The following is a 21,604-nucleotide window of genomic DNA, read 5'->3' on the forward strand; positions in this document are numbered from 1 at the left end:
AGGTCATATACTAGTGTAAAATAATAAAAATCCTCAAATTCTTAAAAGTAAGGATATCCTCTCCTTTCTTGATCCTCCCTCTATATATATGTATATATATGTTATCTATTAAAGATTACACATCCAATCAAACTTTTGCCTCTTATGAAATACATATATTATTATACATGCCTAACTGCCTAAGCTATAACAGTGAAGCTCAGGTACCAAAATTCAGTAGTTCCCTGAGGGCAATAGCCCCTACTTGTCCTATACTGCGTCCGCCACTGGGCCGATATGCGTCTTATTTCTCTCTTAAACGAAAACTATTATTTTCTATGCATCAGAAGCGGTTGGTCTATTGTATACTCTATCAGAAGCTTTCTTCACCTACAAAATGAATAATAATAAAAAATAAAAAAAAGCAAGAGATTATTGTAATAGAGGCTGACAAATGAGACATAATATGAAAGTAGTATACTTCTTTTTCCCAGTCTGTGAATAAGATTATGATTGCAAGAGACGGTGCTTGCACAAATTGCGCAACAATGATTCCCATCCAAAGACCCTATAAAAGAACATGTTACTTTAATTTGTCTTAGTATGACATAAGCAGTATCATACTATCATATTTCTCTCCCAGAAGGATTAAGAAACTTAACAGATTAAAATTTTAAGACGAAGAGTGAAATGATTTGGCGTCACCTTTCCTCCAATGTGGAATACTAGGGCTGGGAATTCCAAACCGAGATCCCGAAACCGATCCCGTCCGATCCGAGCCGAAACCGATCGGGTCGGTATGATGAGTGGTTTCGCCAGAATCCCGATCCGAACCGTACCGAAACCTCTGCAAACGGGTCGGCACCGGTATGGGTGAAAAGCATACCGTATTGACAGAACCGAGCCGAAACCAGATCATGACGGCGGTTTTCATGGCGGTTCTGTGTCGGATCGAGTTGCTGGGATTCGTGGTGAGCCATGGGTACGGGTTGACGGAGACGGCGAGGTGGTGGTGTCATGCGCGTGGAAGCCCGGGTGGAATAAGTTGGCGTCGCTTCGCCGCTCGAAAGCCCCAGCCTGCTCTTCATCTCCATCTGCGAACTGTTGAAACCGATTGGTGCCGACACTGTACTGAATCGATCGGTTTCGGGATCAATCGGTTACCCTGCTAAACTTCCGGTATCGGTCTCGGTATAGGCTCATTCCCGAGCCGAGCCAAACCGATCCCACCCCTATGGAATACAAATGCTAATAACATTGCAGTAGGAATTCCCATAAATAATAAGCTCCCAGATTAACATATGCCCCAATATTCTGTTGTCCACTTCCTTTTATGATACCTGAATTTGTAAATTATTTTAAAGTCTTTTCTTCAAAAAGAGAAAACATGGTACTCATTGCATGAGTAGATAGGACTTGATTTTGAAAGTAAAATTCCTAATAAACCCAGAGGATGCTATAAAATTCAGAACCAGATAATTCAGTTAAAAAAATGGTCGTTATGGGAGAAGTAATCAAGCAAAATGGGAAAAAACCTGAAAGCACAGATTGAAGTCCATCAAAAAAGTGGGATAGCGCAACCAAAATAAGCATTTGTCCAACGTAATTGACCACTTCCTTTTCACTGCTGTAACAGTTTCCCCAAACTTTTCGGCCCAGTATCAGTATAGCAGCAGCCATAATACCTGTTTGAGCCCAAAAGTAATTTTGGCAAGATCGTTTAGTGGATTTAGCATAGCGGGCCGATACCTGCGGCCCAAAAATAAGCCTACTTAGGTTTGGGTTACAGCTTCACCCATTCCGAGATCCATAAGGAAAATGAGCCCTTATTGGAGTCAAGTGTCAGAGATTGAATAGGAAACTTCAGTCAATAATCCTTCTGTGGAGAGGAACGGTCGAAACCCTAGGTAAAAATACCAGGTTTCCAGGATGAATTAGAGACAACTCTCAAATCAACTAATCATACAGATTACCAAAGCCTCTCCGGAGCAAACCTACCTGCAACCTAGTTGTAAACCAGCGAAGCAAGAAAGTCATGCTTTAGCAAAACCCGTGATTTCTCCAAACTTCCCGGTGATTGCTCTGCTCAACCTGCAACATCTGAGTATTGATTCGGTGTCGCGAAGAGATCATAACCAAAGCCCTTACCTGTAAGGCAAGAAGTCATTTTTCGGAAGGCAGAGAAAAGAGCTTTGTGATGAGATTGGTGCTCTTCTCGTCCACAGTGCTTGATTCAAGAAGTTAGGTCAAGGGACTCCCCGACGACTGCACCCCATGGTGCTGGCACGCCTGCGCAATCACATCAGCAAAAGAGACAGTTTGCAAGCCAACTGGTTTGGAGCCAAATATTTTGGCACGCCTAGTGGGACCTGTGCATAGCGTTTCTTCGTGAACGTAACCATTGGGAAGTCAAGCTAAAACCCTTACCAAAATATTTACGCTAACTGCTCAAAACACAAGACCTCCAGTTACAGACCGCATTCTCGCGCGGACTGTCGTGGTCTTTTTGAAGAACAAGTGACTCAAAGGTTTTCTCACCCCCAATCATCCGACATGTCGACTGAACAGGGAGAGAATCCCTCGCCCGATATTGAGGGTCAGAATGTCACTATTACCCAGTCAAGTGAGCCTATTAACACTACCGTCGTCTCCAATGCTGCGGAAAGTGAAGAAAGAGAGGCTTTCATTCCGAAGCCTATTCTAGAGGGAGCGACTTTCGAGGAAAAGCTCGCGATCATCATGGTGAATAACGAGACACATCATAAAAAGGTAGCTGCTGACTTTGACAGGGAAATCGCGTGGACAGACCAGCTCATACGCGAACTAGATCAGCGCATTGCCCAGCGTGCTGAGGATATTAAGCAACAAATTGCACTATCTGAGAATGCAGTATGGGCCCATGCCAGAGGTATCGCTGATGAGCATAGTTAGCGCCAAAAGGAAATCATAGAAGTTATCGCGAGCCAAGCCAAGCAGACCGCGTCAGATTTGGCAGGTCTTCGGAAGGATGGTTCTAACCTTGCAACAGAGGTCGCCATGCAGAGAACCGAGTTGAACCAGGCTAAAGAGGTATTGAACAAAGCTTTAGGGGATTGTAATGCCATCCTCGGTTCACTTGGCCAACCCTCCGGTTTTGGTAAACATATACCACCAAATGCTCGGGAGAAGGCGAGCAACAGTACGGCCACTCCATCTGCAACGGCTACTGCCGCGTCAACCAAGAATAAGGAAAGAGCCTGGGTGATCGGCGGTAACAAGGCCACTCCACCAGCCCCGCAAAAGGATAAGATTCGGAAAACCGGTGATGGTACTCCTGACGATCCTGTTGTGTTTACTCAGTACGACAGCGATAGGGCGGAGAATGTATAACATGAACTCCCAGACAATTATTATGGCATTGATCAGACAGGCAACCCGGTCAAGATAACAGCTCTGGTAAAGGATGTACCCATGCCTGCGGTAACTCTTCAGCAATATGCTAATCCTCAGACCATTCGCCTTGGAGAAGGAACAGCGACTGCCAGCCAGGCTATACCCCTGCAGAATGCCCGCCAGAACGTGGCAGCACCTCCCCTTCGTCCGGGCTATGTGAGACGGGAAGAGGTTGAGGAGATGATCAGGCTGACTAATCCTAGGGCCCACCTAGATGGGGTCTATGAGGGACCTTTCCCGCTGCATATGTCTTATCTCCAACGCTTTCAGATCCAGAAGGCCAAATTGAGCATGATATTGCCTGAAAAGGAGTTGGTTAAACTGGCAATCAAAGGTCTGGGGCCTCGCCAACGAAAGAAGCAACATGGCAGCATGATTCAATCAATGGGAGAGCTTATCACAGAGGTCGGTAGCTTTGAACATCTCCTCAGAGAAACTGACGCTAGGAAAAATGCGTCCAAAGGGATATATGTGCCAGGCAAACACCGTACAGTAGCAGCGCTGAGCTACCAGTCGACTACTTATGATCCCTACTACCACCGTCATAGTGAAGAGATTTTCCAGAATGAAGAAGAGGAAGAAGAGAATGATGTCTCTGCTTTTGAGCTGACAGGAAGGAAGAACACAGCCATGAAACAACTGAAGATATCTAAGGAACCTGTCAAACTCAAATATGTGGCTTTCACCAAACCTGAATTCGCGACGTATACATATGATGCCAATAAAGCACATGAGATTTTAGATGAGATGATTGCTGCGAAGATGTTGAAGATGGACTTTGGACCTTTTCCTCGTCCGGATAAGCTAAAGGGTAAAAAGTACTGCAAATTCCACAACCTGTGGAATCATAACACAGCTGATTGTGTGAAGCTGAAGGATCAAATTCAGGTATGGCTCAATAATGGTAGTTTGTAGGTGGAAGCTCCAGTGACTGCGGCAGCACTTGTAGATCTGAACCCTTTTCCTGACACCGGAGTCAACATGGTCGATGTGAACTGGCCCAAGCTGAACCAGAGGAAACCAACCCTAGCGAGAAAATAAAAACAAGACTCCTGCGAAAAAGAAGGCTCAAGCCATTAGCGAAGCCTCACCCGTGGTCCTTTGTTCGCGATGCAAGGAAGAATGTGGCATCCAAGTGTCACATGAAGAGGTCAAGCAGACATTTGGTTTCGGTTCGTTCCCGCGAATCCAGTGGGCCTCACAGTCGCGAAACTATTAACCGTCGAGTCCAAGAGCAAGAGACAAGACCGAGTCACCGTCATCCCCAAGGGACTCCAACTTGTTCAAAAAGCTGAAGGCAGCTGCAGCAGAACATAAGCAAGGTGACAAGGCTATGAATGAACATAAAGATGTCTTGACGAAACCCTACATCCCACCTGCTTCAAACTCCACCATCAAGGAAGGCAAGTGGTACACCAAGGAAAAGGGAAAAGCAGTGGAAATCAGTCCTTCCAAGAAAAGGAAGTTGCAACGCAGGTTTGGAGAAGCCAAGCGAATGCTGGAGGCTCTGGATCAGGGTCTGATCAAACCCTCGCAAATGGTCAAATCTCCTTAGCAATATCAGAAGGAGATGGAGGCATTAGCCGCTAAGCCTTTGGTGGCTCCCCGTAGTTTTCAAAAGCAAGCACGCTCGGAATCTAAACCTAATGTTTTCTGCAGAATCACTAAAGAAAGAACACCTCTGCCAGCTAGGAAGGAAAGCACACCAACTAAGCGGCCACATGTCAGGCGCAGTTTGTTTTGTGAGGAACCAAACACCAAATCCTTGGTCTTCGAGAGACTGGGGGGTAAGGACAATACTGCAGAAGCTCTACAGTGGAAACCTAAAAAAGTCCAAAGTGTAGTGGTCGTGACCCCAAAACAGAATACAGTAGGGGAGGCGGCGTAGGAACACAAGCAGTGTGAGGTAAAAGGCCTCGTAGAGGAGTCGTTAGTTGCTTTGTTGGTCAAACAATTCAACACCGACATACCAGCTGACGAACCCAAACTCAACCTGGATGAAGAAATGGACGAGATAGAAGGGCTAGATACCTCCTGTAACATGGTTTACGTGCTTCCGGCGAAGTACACACTGCCAGTCGCCGCACAAGAATGCTTTGACACCGAAGAGCACAGTGAACAACCTTTACAGATTACTTTAGCGGCAACGACACCTACCGAGGAGGCTATGTTTCTAGAAATAGAGGATGAAAACGGCAAGGAGTTCTTCATGAGCTTTACAAGGCCAGCCCTAGCTATGGTCCCACATATGAGGCCTCTGTACATCACGGCGGAGATTGGTGGTGCCAAGGTTAGCAAAATCATGGTTGATACTGGAGCCGCGGTCAATGTCATCATAACAAGAACCATGCATTTACTTGGGATCACGAAAGAGAAGATCCAGTCTACGTCTCTTGTAACGTCCCGAACCTAAATTTACCAGTTACAAGTCTTTCGATGGGTAAACGACATTTACATTTACTTTTTGGCTCCGTTTCGACATTTTAAGGGGCCCTAAAAGTTGACTTTTTGTTCGGGTCAAAATTTGAGAAAATTTCCTTCATGAAAGTTGTAGTGGACGTTAAACCGAGCGCGTGCATATGTGGTACGTAAAAATCGGAGCTCATATACGAAAGTTATATGTGAAAATGTGAAAGTTACTGTTCACGGTAAGTAGTATATATTTGAATTTCTACTGTTGGCCGGTAACTTTTCTTTTCTCTTTCTCTCTCCTCCTCCCCCGCGTTTTTCTCTCTTCCTTCGGCGATCTGCAACTCTGGTGTTCTCTCTCTTCCGGCCACCTGACGGCGCAAGACTGGTGGCTACGGACTCGTCTCGACCTCCTCGTGACGCCTACGGTGGTATCTCACGATAACTTGGCCGGAAAATGACGAACCAAGTCGTTGGAGTTTACTGTAGCAATTGATCGTTGACCTCAATTCCGGTCCCCTCCGGCGACAAAGCCAGGCTTTTTAGAAGCGCCTTGAGGCGTACTTGAAGCTCCCCAAATACCTTGAGGCGATTTGCAGCGTGGAGGGAGAAAGCATAATTAGAAAATTTTACTCTACATCGGTTTGCTTAATTGTTCGGCCCCTTAGAGGTATGTTTTGACTTGGCCACATTTATGAAAGACCCTTGGAATGTTGAGTTGTTGATGCTGGTAAAATTTGGTAGCCAGATATGGTGGTTGACTGGCGGCGCGTGGGGTCCAGGAGCAGCTGCCTGTGGCGGCGCTTGAGGGCGCGTCCGGCCGTTCCTGGTGAGTTGTTTTGGTTTATTGGGTAGTATATATTGTTACGAATTTATGGATAGGTGTTTGGTGGAAATTGGAGGAGGTTTGGATATTAATCGAAATTTCCGAAGTTCAATAGTTTGGTTATTGATTTATGAGAATTCCACTATCGGATTTCTCTCAGCTTTGCCCTAGAAACCTTCAATTAAAGAATAGATGCAAATGATGAAGTTTCGGTTTAATCAGAGAAGAAATAGAAATGTTGATTTATGAGAATAGGACATTGGAATCGTATTTTATTCCGGATTGTTATTCACGAATTATAATTGTGTACATGGCAATATACCGAGTTATTGCTCGACGAAAGAACTTGTATGCGTGATCGCCTCAATAGTACAGTGAGTGGACATTTATTTTAAATTAAATGTGCATGTAGTATATTATTAATTTCCGATTGAGGTTTAATTTATAATTTGAATTATTGAGTTTTATGGTTTTATGAGATTTGGTTGATTGAGTTTTGATTTATTGGGATTTATTTATGAATTATGAGGTTAGTATTGAAATTCCTTCCCGAGGGCTTTTAGTAGATTTTCGAGATAGTTATTTATGAGTTATTGAGTTGGGAAATGATTTTCGGGAAGTGACTGATTCAGAAAATATTATGAGAATTATTGATTTCGAATATCAGTTTTTATGAAGATATACGAGTACGAAGGATTTAGCAAATATTTGAGCAAGTAATTGAAAGAGGTTGTTACCAGTTTATTGAGGAGGCTATCAGTCAGCGCATGCATGCATTACCTAGTTGGCAGTCCCTTCTAGGTAATAGTCTGGTTGGCAGTCCCTTCCAGACTACAGTCCGGTTGGCAGTCCCTTCTAGACTACAGCCCAGTTGGCAGTCCCATCCGATGCGTCATCTGGTTGGCAATCCCTTCCAGATGACATGAGGTAGTTAGTTGGCAGTCCCTTCTATCCACTGCCTCCTGTTCCGGTTGGCAGTCCCTTCCGATGCTTCTTCTGGGTGGCAGTCCCTCCCAGATGGCATGAGATGACTAGACAGCAGTCCTTTCTAGTCATCAAACGAACCTCTTGAAAATGATGTTTTAAAAAGGATTGAGGATGAGATTTTAAGAGATTGCAGTAAAGATGATGATTCAAAGTATTTTCCAAGATTGTTACTGCATGCGAGATTTTAGAGAATAACTTGGGAAAGCATTAAGTTTTACTTATACATTCGAAAGTACTTATTTTTCATCCACTCACTCTAACGGTTTTTAAATGTTTTTTTTCCCTGGGCCCTTCGGTTTTAAATGCCCAGTTTGCAGGCCAGTTTAGCTTGAGGTCGAGCGTACTTGGGGTTGAGGCATAGCTGTCATAGCTTCCGCATTATAAAAGTATTGGTCGTTTATCTTGTATTCTACCTTCTTGTACGCCTAAGAAATAGATTGCTCTGATAACTCTTGAGATTAATATTCTTAAGTATCAGAATTGTTTGTGAAATGGGAGATGTTGTGATATAGGGAGCAGGGTGGCTCCAGGAGAATAAGGATGGATGATTTAGAAGTGTAAAAGCTTTTCGACAGGTTTTGGGTTGTCCATTTTTAGGGGAAGTTCTGTCAAATTTTTGGTAGAATTTCTTCTAAGGTGGGCCCCGCAGGGCCTCTTTGGATTTCAGGGTGAAATCCGGGGCTACTTGGAGCCTATTACTCCATTGCAGGTCAGTGGCATCGATGACAAAGGCCGCCCCACAGGGGTGACGGCCTCTGAATTAGCACAGTGGGAGCTCACGCTCGCAAAGGAAGGCCTAGAAAAGCTATGCCCAAACCCTTAAACGATTAATGGATTACGACCTTCCAAAGGAAGGCATAGAGGCCTTCCACTCGCTATACGAAAGACTATCCTCGTACCTGGTGGAAAAAGAGGCCTATGATCGAATCGCGACCTTGGAAATTGTCAATGAGGAGTTCTCTGACCAAGAATAAGAAGACGACGAAGAGATTCAGCTGGCTCGGCAGCGCTGGATGATACTCCTCCTAAGGTCAGGGACCCTACCGAGAAGGTCAATCTTGGAACAGTAGATGAGCCTATGGAAGTGGCTATTAGCGCCTATTTAGAGCCTAGCGAAAAACAGAGGCTTATTGATTTATTAATGGAATTCAAAGACTGCTTCGCGGAGAAATATGAAGACATGCCAGGCCTATCACAGAATTTGGTATGCCATCAGCTACCCACACTCCCTGACAAGAGGCCTGTGAAGCAAGAGCCGCGAAGAAAGAACTCTGAGACCTAAGTCTTGGTCAAAGAGGAAGTTGAAAAGATGCACAAGTCAGGCATTATCAGGGTAGCCAAATACAATAAGTGGCAATCCAACATAGTGCCAGTCCGCAAGAATAATGGCAAGATGAGGGTTTGCGTGGACTACAGAGACCTTAATGTCGCTACGCCTAAAGACGTCTACCCCATGCCGGTCGCGGATATGCTGGTAGACGCAGTAGCGAGACATGAACTATTATCCTTCATGGACAGAACTGCAAAGTATCACCAAATTCCGGTCGCGGAGGAAGACAGACACAAGACCGCGTTCGGTTGCCCAGGGTTCGCGGGTGTTTTTGAATATGTGGTCATGCCTTTTGGGCTGAAGAATGTTGGGGCAACATATCAAAGAGCCATGAACCTGATCTTCCATCACATCATTGGGAAGATTTTAGAGGTTTACATTGATGACGTGGTCGTGAAGTCTAAGAAGAGAGGAGACCATATCGTAGATCTTAGAAAGGTCTTCGAGAGAATGCGGCAACACAAGCTGAAGATGAACCCCGCCAAATGCGTTTTCGGAGTTCAGGCAGGTGACTTTCTAGGATTTATAGTCTACCAAAGAGGAATTGAAGTCCCTGAGGAAAAGGCCAGCGCAGTCATCAACGCGTCTCCCCACGAACAAAGAAGGAACTACAGCAATTGCTGGGTAAGATCAATTTTTTGAGACGTTTCATCTCTAACTCTGCAGGTAAAATCCAGCCCTTTTCCCCACTGCTAAAGTTGCAGGGACAGAATGAGTTTGTATGGGAACCTAAACATCAAGAGGCTTTTAAAAAAATTAAGGCCTATTTTTAGCGAGCCCGCCAGTACTTGTTCCCCTAGAGATGGATTCCCATTGAAGTTGTATATTTCAGTAGCTGAGGCTTCCATTGGAAGCCTACTCGCTCAAGATGACGAGGAAGGCATCGAACATGCCATCTTTTACCTCAGTAGGACACTTACAGATTGCGAAACAAGGTATACTCCAATGGAGAAGCTATGTCTTACACTATATTTCTCAGCATGCAAGTTACGGCACTACATGTTATCCTTCACTAGTTGCATCATTGCTCAAACCGACCTGCTTAAGTATATGCTGTCGCGACCTATTCTGAGAGGTCGCATTGGCAAGTGGGTGCTGGCCATATCCGAATTGTCGCTACAATACGTTCCACAGAAAGCAGTAAAAGGACAGGCCATCGCAGACTTCCTAGCACATCACCCTATGTTGGATGTCCCCACCATGAAAGAGTTAGAGATAGCGACAGCCACCACAACTCGACTAGATTTGGCGCGCATTCTAGAATATGCTATATGGTATCAAGCCACAGTCTCCCTTCAACCTTGGGTATTGTTTTTTGATGGCTCACGCATAGAAACCCCTAGCAGGGGCAAGGGTGGTTCTGGAAAACCCAGCAGGCGATCGTTTTTCATATTCTTTCCAGTTGGAGTTTAAGTGCAACAATAACCAAGCAGAATATGAGGCCCTTATTATTGGCCTGGAGGTATTATTGGAACTAGGGGTGAGAGACATCCAGGATCGTGGTGACTCTTTACTCGTGATCAATCAGCTTCAAGATAAGTTCAGGTGTGTCAGTTGCTTGCTCATACCATATTTGAATAGCGTCGTTGAGCTCTTGGACCAATTTGATGTCATGGGTTTGGAGTACATCCCTCGCGAGCGCAACTTTGCGGCCAATGAACTTGCCCAATTGGCTACAGGAATTACATTGAAATATGGGGTCCGCGAGCGCATTCTGAAGGTTGAGCGATGCACGCTGCCTTCATGGCTTGTGCGACTTGACCCGCCTGACGAACCGGTCGTCGTGGTTCTGGAGCCTATTGAAGTAGATTGACGCATCCCTTTGATAGATTACCTCAAGCAGCCATACCCCATTACAGATAAGAAGATCTGTTTCCTTGCTTTAAATTACTTCCTCAAAGGCGAAGAGCTACGTCGACGCGGTGAGGATGGCATCGATTTCAGGTGTGTCTATGGCCGCGAAGCGAAACGATTAATGCTAGAAGTACATGAAGGCGTGTGTGGAGCCCATCAAGCTGGTCCAAAGATGCACTGGCTTATCAGGAGACATGGCTATTATTGGCTCAACATTTTGAAGGATTGTATCGCATTCGCGAAAGGATGCCAAGATTGCCAGGCACATGGACCAGTCCAGCACATTCCTAATATTCCCATGCAGCCCATCATTAAACCTTGGCCTGCGCGAAGTTGGGCTTTGAACTTGATCGGCATGATTCACCCACATTCTTCACTCCAGCACAAGTTCATCATCGTCGCTACCGATTTCTTCACTAAGTGGGTGGAAGCTGAGCCTTTGAAGGAGGCTTCCGGTGCCACCATTCGTCAATTCATCCTTCGCAATATTATTTGCAGGTTTGGCATTCCAGAGGTTTTAGTGTCTGACAAAGGGGCAGCGTTCATTGGCGATGTCGAGCAGCTTATCAATGATTATGGCATCCAATTTATCCATAGCACGCCTTATTATGCCCAATCCTATGGTCAAGCGGAGGGCAGTAACAAGATCATCATTACTCTGTTGCAGAAATTGCTCGTGGAGAACCCTCGCCAGCGGCATGACACATTGTATGAGACGTTATGGGCTTATCGTACTTCGAAGTGGAACCCTACGGCCACGACCCCCTATGCATTAATGTTTGGCCACGATGCGGTTCTCCCTTTGGAGATCAATGTTCAATCTATGCGCATCTAAGATCAACAGCATCTGATTGGTGAAGATTATGTCCAGGCTATATGGCAAGAGCATGAAGACCTCAGCGAGAAGCGCTTAGAGGCTTTGGACACCTTGGTAATGGGAAAGCAGCGGATCGCCCGCGCCTACTATAAGAGGACGCGTGGTCGTAGTTACAAAGAGGGTGAATTGGTTTGGAAAGCAGTCCTTCCATTTGGCGAAAAGTTGACTGGCCGCGGTAAATGGACTCCTCGCTAGGACGGACCATTTGTTATTCACTGAATTCTGGAACGCGGGGCTTTTCACCTCAAAGATTTGGACGGCGACCTCCACCACAACTCTATTAACGGCAGGTTCCTCAAGAAGTATTACCCCAGTGTTTGGGAATTTGACGACCCACAGGCTCCAACTGTTCCTGGAACAGGGGGCAAACATAGTCTTCTTGGGCTTGCTCCATCTTTTCCAGTTAGGCCAGTCAGTGGCTTCATCCTCATGTATTCGCTCCGCCTAAGAACACTAGGGGGGCAACACTCTATATATTTAGGCCATTTGATTGCGGCCATTACTCTATATATCTATAAGTGCCTATCCCAGAGGCCTTATTAGTTTTCTTTTGAGTTTCAATATCCTTGACAATATGTGTTAGGAATATATGTAAGGGCCTATACCATATTATTTTTCAGCAAATGACAAAACACAGAAAATCTCATTAGAAAAATTTCATACATAAAGTGGTTGTGCGGCCAAAAGCAATACAATGTGTTCAAAAATTACATTGACGGTTTACAAAGCCAAAAAGTGGCTAAACATCATAAGGATTTCAGATCTTCTAAGAGCTTCTGGATCTTGCTGCAGGAAGAGGCAATGAGATGATCATTGTTACTCTTCCTCTCTTCACCCACATCTCTTGACTCCGGGCTGCAGCTGCTATCGCCTGTACTGGAAGAAAAGGGAAGGAAATAATCCATCGCAGCCCTTCCAGTTGGCTATCCTCAGGGATGGAGATGGAATCAGCACGTTAGCGCAGTCCAGTTGCCTCATCTAGCTCCAGGGGAAAAACAGAAGTCGATGCGTTAGACCCCGGAGGTAAACTACGGAAGAAGAACGATCGGCCTCGAATGGCCTTCCGCCCTTCTTCTTTTTTATCCGCGCAGGGAAATCTGAGGAGATGGAATTCCCAGAATATGGTATCCTGCGCTAGGAGCCCCTCGTGTTCTTCAGTCTAAGTGGAACCAGTGAATCCCATCCGGAGTTCCAGAAACCAAAGACAAGAGGTTGAACCTGAGATTAGGCCATAAGGCCTACCCAGGCATTGAGATTAACCTATAAAGCCTAAGATTTAGAGGCTAAGGGTGAGATCGTAAGGAGAAGATTTCGAAAACAGAAGGAAAAGGAGCAGAGCTTGCAGAGTTATTTCTGGGTTAGCTATGTGTGTGTATGTGTTCACTTCTCCAATGTATGGATATTTATAGGGCCAACCTCAGTGGCTTCAACCTTTCGATGGGCAGTTGAAGCGATTTCAAAGTTATCAATGGGAATATCAATTGAATTGAATGCTATGATCTCAGAAAGGAAAGAAGTTTGAAGACGTGTGGGAAGCGGAACAGTCTTCGAGGAGGTAACCGCTCTATTCGAGGTTATCTTTTCAAACGGTTTTAATATGCAATAAAGGTAAAGTTGAGCGCTTAACTGCCTGTAATACCAAAATATTTAGGCCAAGAAATGTGGGCTGAATATTTCACCAAACCATAAATAATGATATTAATATTAATATTGTTCATACAAAATAATGGGCCTAATATTAGAGGCCTAAAGCCCTCGGCCTGCATAAGTTAGGCGGAGGAAATGTTCATCCAGGCGAAAGCTGGCATCAGCAGTGGCTTGAGCGGCTTGTTGGGCCGCCAGGCGAGCCTGGGCCAGTTCTTGAGACAGTGCCTCGAAAGCGGCTAAGGGTTGCTCCAGTTGAGTTTCCTCATGGGCGAGCCTGGCCATGACAGCTGTTAATTGGGCCTGAAGATCTTGAATCTGGGTCCTGAGATGGTTCCTCGTAATAGTCAAGTCCCTGATGAGAGTACGCCGGTCGCCTAAGAAATCGCGCAAAGTGTCCGTCTATTGAGTGAGGGTCAGATAGTGGGCTTGGGTCTGCCTGGCCTGCGCAGTCGCGGCTGCCTTCTCATTGAGCCATTGGGGGAGATCCTGCAACAGTTGATCGATATCGAGGAACTGAGCTTCGATGATGGATTTTTCTCTGAGAAGTACCCTCAGATACTCCAAAGCTCTCGTGGGTGCACCAGGCGTCAGAATATCCGGTCCCAGGAAAAGACGGAGGCCTTCTCTGACATCATCTATAACTCTAGGAGGAGTCACTTCAAGTACGCGAGCCAGCCTTTCCAGTCTGGAAGGAGGCGCAGGCGGCGGATTTGGGACAACAACAACAGGAGCCTTGAGAGACTCCGCGACAGGCACCGCCTCCAGTACCGGCTCAGGGTTCACTTCATCTCCTACTTCAAGTGCTTGGGGGGCATTAGGGACAGGTTCTTGGTTATCCGCGTCCTCGCCATCTGGTTCAGCAGGATTTGCGCCAAGCATCTCTACGGCGGCTACAACCACTTCTTCGATAGGGGCAGGATTCTGCTTTTCTGTGAATGGTTAAAACGTCGAAAAATTAAGGCAGGAATCAGAATATAGTAAGCAAGAAGGTGTACCTCTGGAACAGATGGCTCGTGCAGAATTGCTATTGGCATTGGTTCTTGATTGACCTCGCCGGAAACTAGAACCGGATCAAGCGCTACTTATTCCATGGCAAGTACTGTAGTTGGTTTCTCGCGAGGGTTGTCCAGGAGCGGTATTCTTTCCTCAACCTCAGGCGAGCTGTCGTCCATAACTTGAACTAGTACTAAAGCCAACTGCATATTTGCAGCGCTGATGGGAGGTGGAGGATTGTTAGAACCAGTTGGCGCTTGGGCGTGTGAAGCGGACACGTCTTCGCCAACAGCGGAGGAGCCTTCCCCAGCTTGTCTGGTGGACCTACGACGAACCTGTAAATGAGGAGTGTTATACGGTCGTGCATAATGAGACAAAGATGCCAGTGCTCACTTTAAGGGTATTACCAGTCGATCAGCGATTGGTTCATCTTCTGCCCACGGATCAGTTTGAGGATCAGGGCGACTACGCTTTCGGGCCAAAGCAACGGCAATCTGTCAGGATTTACAAATTAGACTTGGGAGGAAAATGTCAAGACCTCATAAGGGGGAAATCCTTACAGTTTGTAGGTCATTATCATCAGAAGAGGAGTCCTCGACTTCGGGTTCCGTCACTATTGCTTTCTGCTTCGCGGCCTGTCCAATGGCCGGAGAAGCATTAACTACGCGACTGCCGGAAGGTGGTACACTTCCCTAATGCAACAAAGTTTGAGTTAAAAGGGGAAAAGCGGATAGTGAGAATGAAGAACAATCTAAGGCAAGTACCTCTTGAGGGGGCTCGCAGATTACAATCCTAGCCTGGACCTGGCGTGGAGTTCTCGCGGGTCGCGGAGCTGGTTCAGGTGGCGGGGGTCGTTCCTCGTCTTCAGGAAAGCGAGCAAGCAGCTCGGTATCAGCATCGTAGGGATATTTCAGTTCAGCAAAGAGGGTCGCGAAGAGTTCATCATCCCTTTGTCCCCAGCAGTTAACAGAAACTTCTGACCACCATTGCTCGTATCCTTCAGAGTTCCCATCCACGGGAGCGATGTCATTGGCCCAGTCAGGGAGATCAACAAATGCAAGCATGCTTTGTGCCGGTGGAGGCCTAGTAGTGGAGCCAATTCTGCGCCAAGAAGTATTGTAGTTCTAGGCATCATAGAGGGGGAATGGCACTAATTGGACGAGGCCAAATTGGCGAGCAAAATGGTTGGGCGCGTAGAGCTCATAACTAAGTTCATCAGCAGCAAGCCTAATATTTGAATAGGAGATCGCGCAGCAGAAAGCCAAGCGCACACGATCACTGTAGTCAGGAGCCCCGGGAAGGAACCCATTTTCAAGTGGTGGTGGGAATCTTCTACCAAGCACTAGGTCGCAGTAGGGCATTTCGTGCAGAAGGTACAGGTATGTGAAGCACTCAGAATAAGGAGGGGATGTGTACCTTTCCTCGCGGCTAAGCATTGACCCAAGAGTTGATCATCCGGTGGAAGCAGTGAGATATCGTCGCGGAAAAAATATGGAAAATAAGTTTGAATCCAGAAGTCGAGGACCCAAAAAGGGCCAGAAATGCTAATCTCAAAAGGATGCATGGTGGCCTGGTATAGAGTGCAGTAGAGGGCGCCCAACACTGGTTGTCCCAGTCCTACGCGGCGGCCATTATAGAGGGCTGTTGCTAAAGAAGTCCAAGGACTAGTGGGTTTGTTGGCAGAGGTGCAGAAGATGAACTTGCAGAGCTAGTACTCCAGAAAGGCAATTCCACCTCTTGCATTGTGCTGTCTGAGGTAATAGGCCAGTTACCGCGGATAGGAGCTGCTGTGAGCGCTGCGACCGGTTTGGGCCATGGTGGAAGGAAAGGTGGCAGAGTCGAATTGGTCATGCAGATAGGGCTCGCCATCGATGGGCAATCTAGTAATGGTGAGGATATCAAGCAGGGTGATGCTCATTTGGCCAAATCGGAAATCGAAGGTGTTGGTGGCAGTATTCCAAAAGCAGAGAAAGGCGGCGAGCGGTGAGCGATTACCACCGCGTGGGAGGCGAAAGCATAAATCAATAGTATAAGTGATACCTACCACGTTCCAGCGAGCCAGATCTCGCTCTCACGCTTCACGATACCAGGAGAGCTCCGCCTCGCTGATAGAGGATGACCAGTGCCCTATTTTCGCTAGATGTTTTTGTGCACCCCAACTGCTGAAATCTCAGGGGGTCCTTCGGAGGATCGGAATAGGTAGACGAATGGGTAAGCCGTAGAGGGCAATAGCGTCATCGGGGATGGAATCTCGCGGCACCGGATCCAGTCTGACGTGGTGATTTAGGAGCCTGAGAAGTAGAGGTCTCTGGATAGTAGTGTGGATGTGACAGCGGGCATCGATGCTGGTTCCCCAAATGTGGGCGGCCTTATCATTGAGTTCTTCCTCTTGATCGATGACTATTTTCTTTGGGGGAGCCATTTCTGGGTTTCTGAGGAAGATGTTCGGAATAAGAGGGTTTTCTGGGTTTTGGAGACTAAAAGAGTTTCTGATGTGACAGGTTTAGAATGGCTGTGGGATTTAAATAAGATATTTTGTGAGGGAAACGATGCGACGAAAAGACGTTTTGCAAAGCGAATGGACGCAACCCTCATTAATGACCTCGTTTCGATCAGTAAGGCATGTCGTTTTAACCCCCTTCAATCAGTTACATTTTCGCGGGCCTGATTTCAGGGCCTGGGGGGCAATGTTTGAGCTCAAAAGTAATTTTGGCAAGATCCTTTAGTGGATTTAGCATAGCGGGCCGATACCTGCGGCCCAAAAAAAAGCCTATTTGGGTTTGGGTTACAGCTTCACCCATTCCGAGATCCATAAGGAAAACAAGCCCTTATTGGAGTCAAGTAGCAGAGATTGAATAAGAAACTTCAGTCAATAATCTTTCTATGGCAAGGAACGGTCGAAACCCTAGGTATAAATACCAGGTTTCAAGGACGAATTAGAGACAACTCTCAAATCAACTAATCATACAGATTACCAAAGCCTCTCCGGAGCAAACCTACCTGCAACTTAGTTGCAAACCAGCGCAGCAAGGGTAACGACCTCGCAACCCAGCGACGCTAAAGTCACGCTTTAGCAAAACCCGTGCTTTCTCCAAACTTCCCAGTGATTGTTTTACTCAACCTGCAACGTTTGAGTATCGATTCGGTGTTGCGAAGAGATCACAACCAAAGCCCTTACCAGTAAGGCAAGAAGTCCTTTTCCGGAAGGCAGAGAAAAGAGCTTTGTGACAAGGTTGGTGCTCTCCTTGTCCACAACGCTTGATTCAAGAAGTCAGGCCAAGGGACTCCCTGACGACTGCACCCCACGGTGCTGGCACACCTGCGCAATCACATCAGCAAAAGAGACAGTTTGCAAGCCAACTAGTTTTGGAGCCAAACAATACCGTCGGTAACAACAATGCATAGTGCAACACCTACTGCTAGACTAGCAAGTCGCGGTTGCCCGGCACTCAGTTGATTTGAAACTCTTGTGCTACGGCACAATATATTTATATAAAGATCAGGAGACAAATATGCACAAGAGAGACATGCATTACACAAACCTTGATGCAGCGGCGAATGCAAGAGGAATCATGTATATCATGGAGCATGTGTTAAGGCTGAAAACATGTGACAAATTCACTGTTAGTTAGCTACTATCAGAGTTGTATCGATTTCAATTAGTCATTCGAGTTAATGTCAAAACACAAACCTAATCGATAGCAATGAGGTTTCAAGCTTGCTGTGGATTTGGAAGAAAACAGGACAAGAGAACCATCAATTCGAATGACCAGATAACTAGGCTGATCGCAGAAATAACACCAACAAACAACCAACATTCGAGAACTTCACATACATACATACATAGTTACACACACACACACTCACACACACACATATATATATACACATATATATATATATATATATATTCTAAGAAATGGTTTAGGAACTTTGTATTTGGATTTGCTCAAACAATCTGGTACTGGCTTCTAATGCTCTAATCAGCGCATGCAATGTTATACATCAGCGACATAAATGAAAATTACCTGATCATTATAGCTGAAGGGATAGATAATTTTATGAAGTTGGGAATTCCATGAAATGCCTCCTTTGAAAATCCAGTCCATGTGTGTTTACAAGAGGGAGAAACTCTAATATAAACAACCAAGAACAATGCATTGAACCAATATGATATGGAGATTGCGACAGCAGCTCCTCTATATCCAAGGCTTGTCTTATATACCAGAAGCCAACAGACAAGCAAGTGTACTAGTGTTGCTGTGCCTGTGCTAACTATCATAGGAACCACATTGTTTTGGGTTTGCAAGAATCTAGAATGACATTGTTGGACTGCGTAAGCAAAAATGCAAGGTATCAAGAAACGAGCATAGTTTCCAGTAGCTGCGGCAATTTCTGGATCTTGACCCAAGGATTGAAGAATGTGGCCTGCATTGAACCATATAGTTGCAATAGGAATGCAGGCCAGCAGAAGAACAAGCATTGCCCTCTGCAAGTGTATCCCAAGCATATGATACTGTTTTGCTCCATATGACTGCCCTCAAAATGTGTCTAACGCGCTACCCATTCCTATCTATTCACCAATTTACGAGAGAAGATACTAATGTTCATTACTTTACCAATTTACGTCAGATTTTTTTTCCACCGAACATTTTCTCTACAATAAACTTGAAAATACCAAATGGAACGATATTGTGTTATAACTCAAAGAACAACTTAACAACAAGAGTACTTTATCAATAGGGACACAGAATTTGCTAACATAGTGTAAACCTCTCCACTGAGGAAACTTCACTGTGTGGCTTTTAACGTAGCCAACACGAAAGATCAATCCATTATGAATTAAATGAGTTTACAGTACACAAGTTGTGTTGTTCATAACATACACAATCTCTTAGCAACAAATGCTAACTTGATTTACAACTGATCTAACGTATACTTGATTTTCAATCTATCAACTCTAATCAAATCACTGATCTTTCTCGTTCTCAATGTCTCACTGATCTTTGAGAATAATCTATGGAAGTACTGGACGACACAAGATAAAGCATGAAACAAATAAAGAGAGTTTTCAGAAAAATGGTTTTTGACAGAAAACCATAGTTCAAGAATGAACCAACATTTTTATGCTACCGATGAAAAACCCTACACATGTATTAGTTTCGAGGCCTTTTATACAAGAGGAAAAACTCCCCCTCAATCAAATCTTTTCTTTAAACACCAAATGATAGATATAGAAAGATATCAAAATTTATTTGTTTTGCATGCAAGAAGTCTTTAATGCAAAGTACACCAAATCAATTTAATAGACATGTAAATCAATTAAATATGTGCAGCATGATTTGGAAATTTAAACTCAAGATCAGTGAATCAATTTTGCTTGAACGTATCTTCCTCTTTGTTTCCTTGAAGCTCCGGTTTCCTTGTGACAATGGGAAATCATGTATTAAATGGTGATTGCCCAATATACTTACAATCTCCCCCTTTGGGCATTCCCATTCAACACATGATTTTTCATCTTTTTGTCCTGCATGTTAGTTTTTCATAAATCACTAACAAAGAGGGCTACTTGGATTAAGGAATCAGTTTCCATCCTTTTCCAGATCCAAGTAACTCATGCAATTATCACATAATAGTAATAATAATCCAAAAATAAGCATCCCAAGTAGTTTGTGTTTATGCACTTACAAATTCAAAACCAAAAATAAATATTGTTCATGAAAAATTTAAAAGCAGAAACAGAAAAGAAGAAGATGAAAAGATGGAAAATTAATTCTCCCCCTTTGAATGGGAAGGCACATCAAACTCCTCTAGCATTTTGGTCACGGTGTCCTCAAAGTCCTCGGTGTCCATGGACCCTTTGCTGTCTTCTTGATCATCGTCCTCTGGTACTGGCATGGACGGACCAGGTGCGTCAAACCAGGGAGGGTGGCGCTGCATGTTTCGGATTTCCTTGAGGACTTCCCTGAGAGTATGGTTGGGGCGAACGAGGAGAGAGTGCATGTCATCCATGTCGGTGGTGAGACTTGCAACCCGCCAGTCAATGACCAGAATGAGGTCGCGAAGACTCTTAAGAGAAACAACAGAAGGTGCACTAGAAGGAGATGGAAGAAGAGGAGGACTTCTGCTTCGTTCACGGTGCATGCCAGGATGAAGAATATCGGCTCGGGCTGCGGCCTAGCGCCCCTCCTCTGGAGGAGGAAGGCGCCGATGGCCTCCGCGGTGAGGAGTGATCTTAGTGCGAACCATGATGAGAGAAAAAGGAAGTGAGAGAATCTATACACTAAGACAAGGCAGAGTGAAATCCAAGAGAGATATAGATATATAGCGAACCAGTAGGTTAGGGAAAATCAAGAGACGCATCGGTCAGTGATAGCGTCCAAGAGAAGGAAAATTTATTGCAAGGTATAATTCCGAGAATCACGCATGCAAGTAAAATCTCCCCCTCACGTTATGCTTAACCAGTAAGGAAAGGGAATACAAATAGATGGCAATCCAGAATAGATATTGAGAGAACAATGGATTCCCACAATCTCCAATTATAGCACACAATATATCCGTCTGTATAGTATCCAAGCAATTAATGCAATTGTCATAATGAGAAGAGAAACTATAGCATAGTTGAAGCACAGAGAGCACAAATCATGTAGTGAACAGAACATAGGTCAGAACAGCAGGCATGATGTATTCTATCAACAAATGAATGAGTACTCCTCATAGTCAGACCTTAGGAAGAAAACTTGTGATTAAAGTGAGTGTAACCAGTATATGGGGCTTAGAAACAAGTTTAGTGAAGGAGAGAATTAGTGAAGTAAGAGAACTAAACATGTGAACTGAGCTCAATAAATCTCCTTAGAAGGAGTGGAAAACATTGTTCCCAAGCACATAATGGATTGGAGTCATAGACCCTTTTTATTTTGTGACACTTAGAACTCATGTAACAAGACTCGTCTCAGCAACTCCCAGAACAGATGTTCTTAGGGTACTAAACATAACAAGGATGCTCCATGGAGAGAGTCTCGAGTAGTTGTCTGCTTTATTTTATTTTTCGTGCACAGATCACTCACCAACTCGTTTCCTGCAAACCTTAGAAAGTTCACCACAACTAAGGCCTGATTACTAGGAGAGATGGGATAGAATTATCCATTCTCGTTTCTTACAAATCCTAGAAAGTTCACCACAACTAGGACCTGATTACTTTGAGAAGATGGAATTAATCATTTGAGCAGTTTTAATTAGTTCGCCTATTTCACTGAATCTCTTAGACAAT

At 45.0% G+C, this 21,604-nt stretch overlaps 1 pseudogene; it reads right to left on the bottom strand.

Moving 5' to 3' along the window:
- Nucleotides 1–315: 315 nt before the first annotated feature.
- LOC112177988 lies at nt 316–20,478 on the bottom strand (annotated as a pseudogene).
- Nucleotides 20,479–21,604: the final 1,126 nt, after the last annotated feature.

The sequence above is a fragment of the Rosa chinensis genome, chromosome 7 (genome assembly GCF_002994745.2).
Source record: "Rosa chinensis cultivar Old Blush chromosome 7, RchiOBHm-V2, whole genome shotgun sequence".
NCBI classification, from domain to species: Eukaryota; Viridiplantae; Streptophyta; class Magnoliopsida; order Rosales; family Rosaceae; genus Rosa; species Rosa chinensis.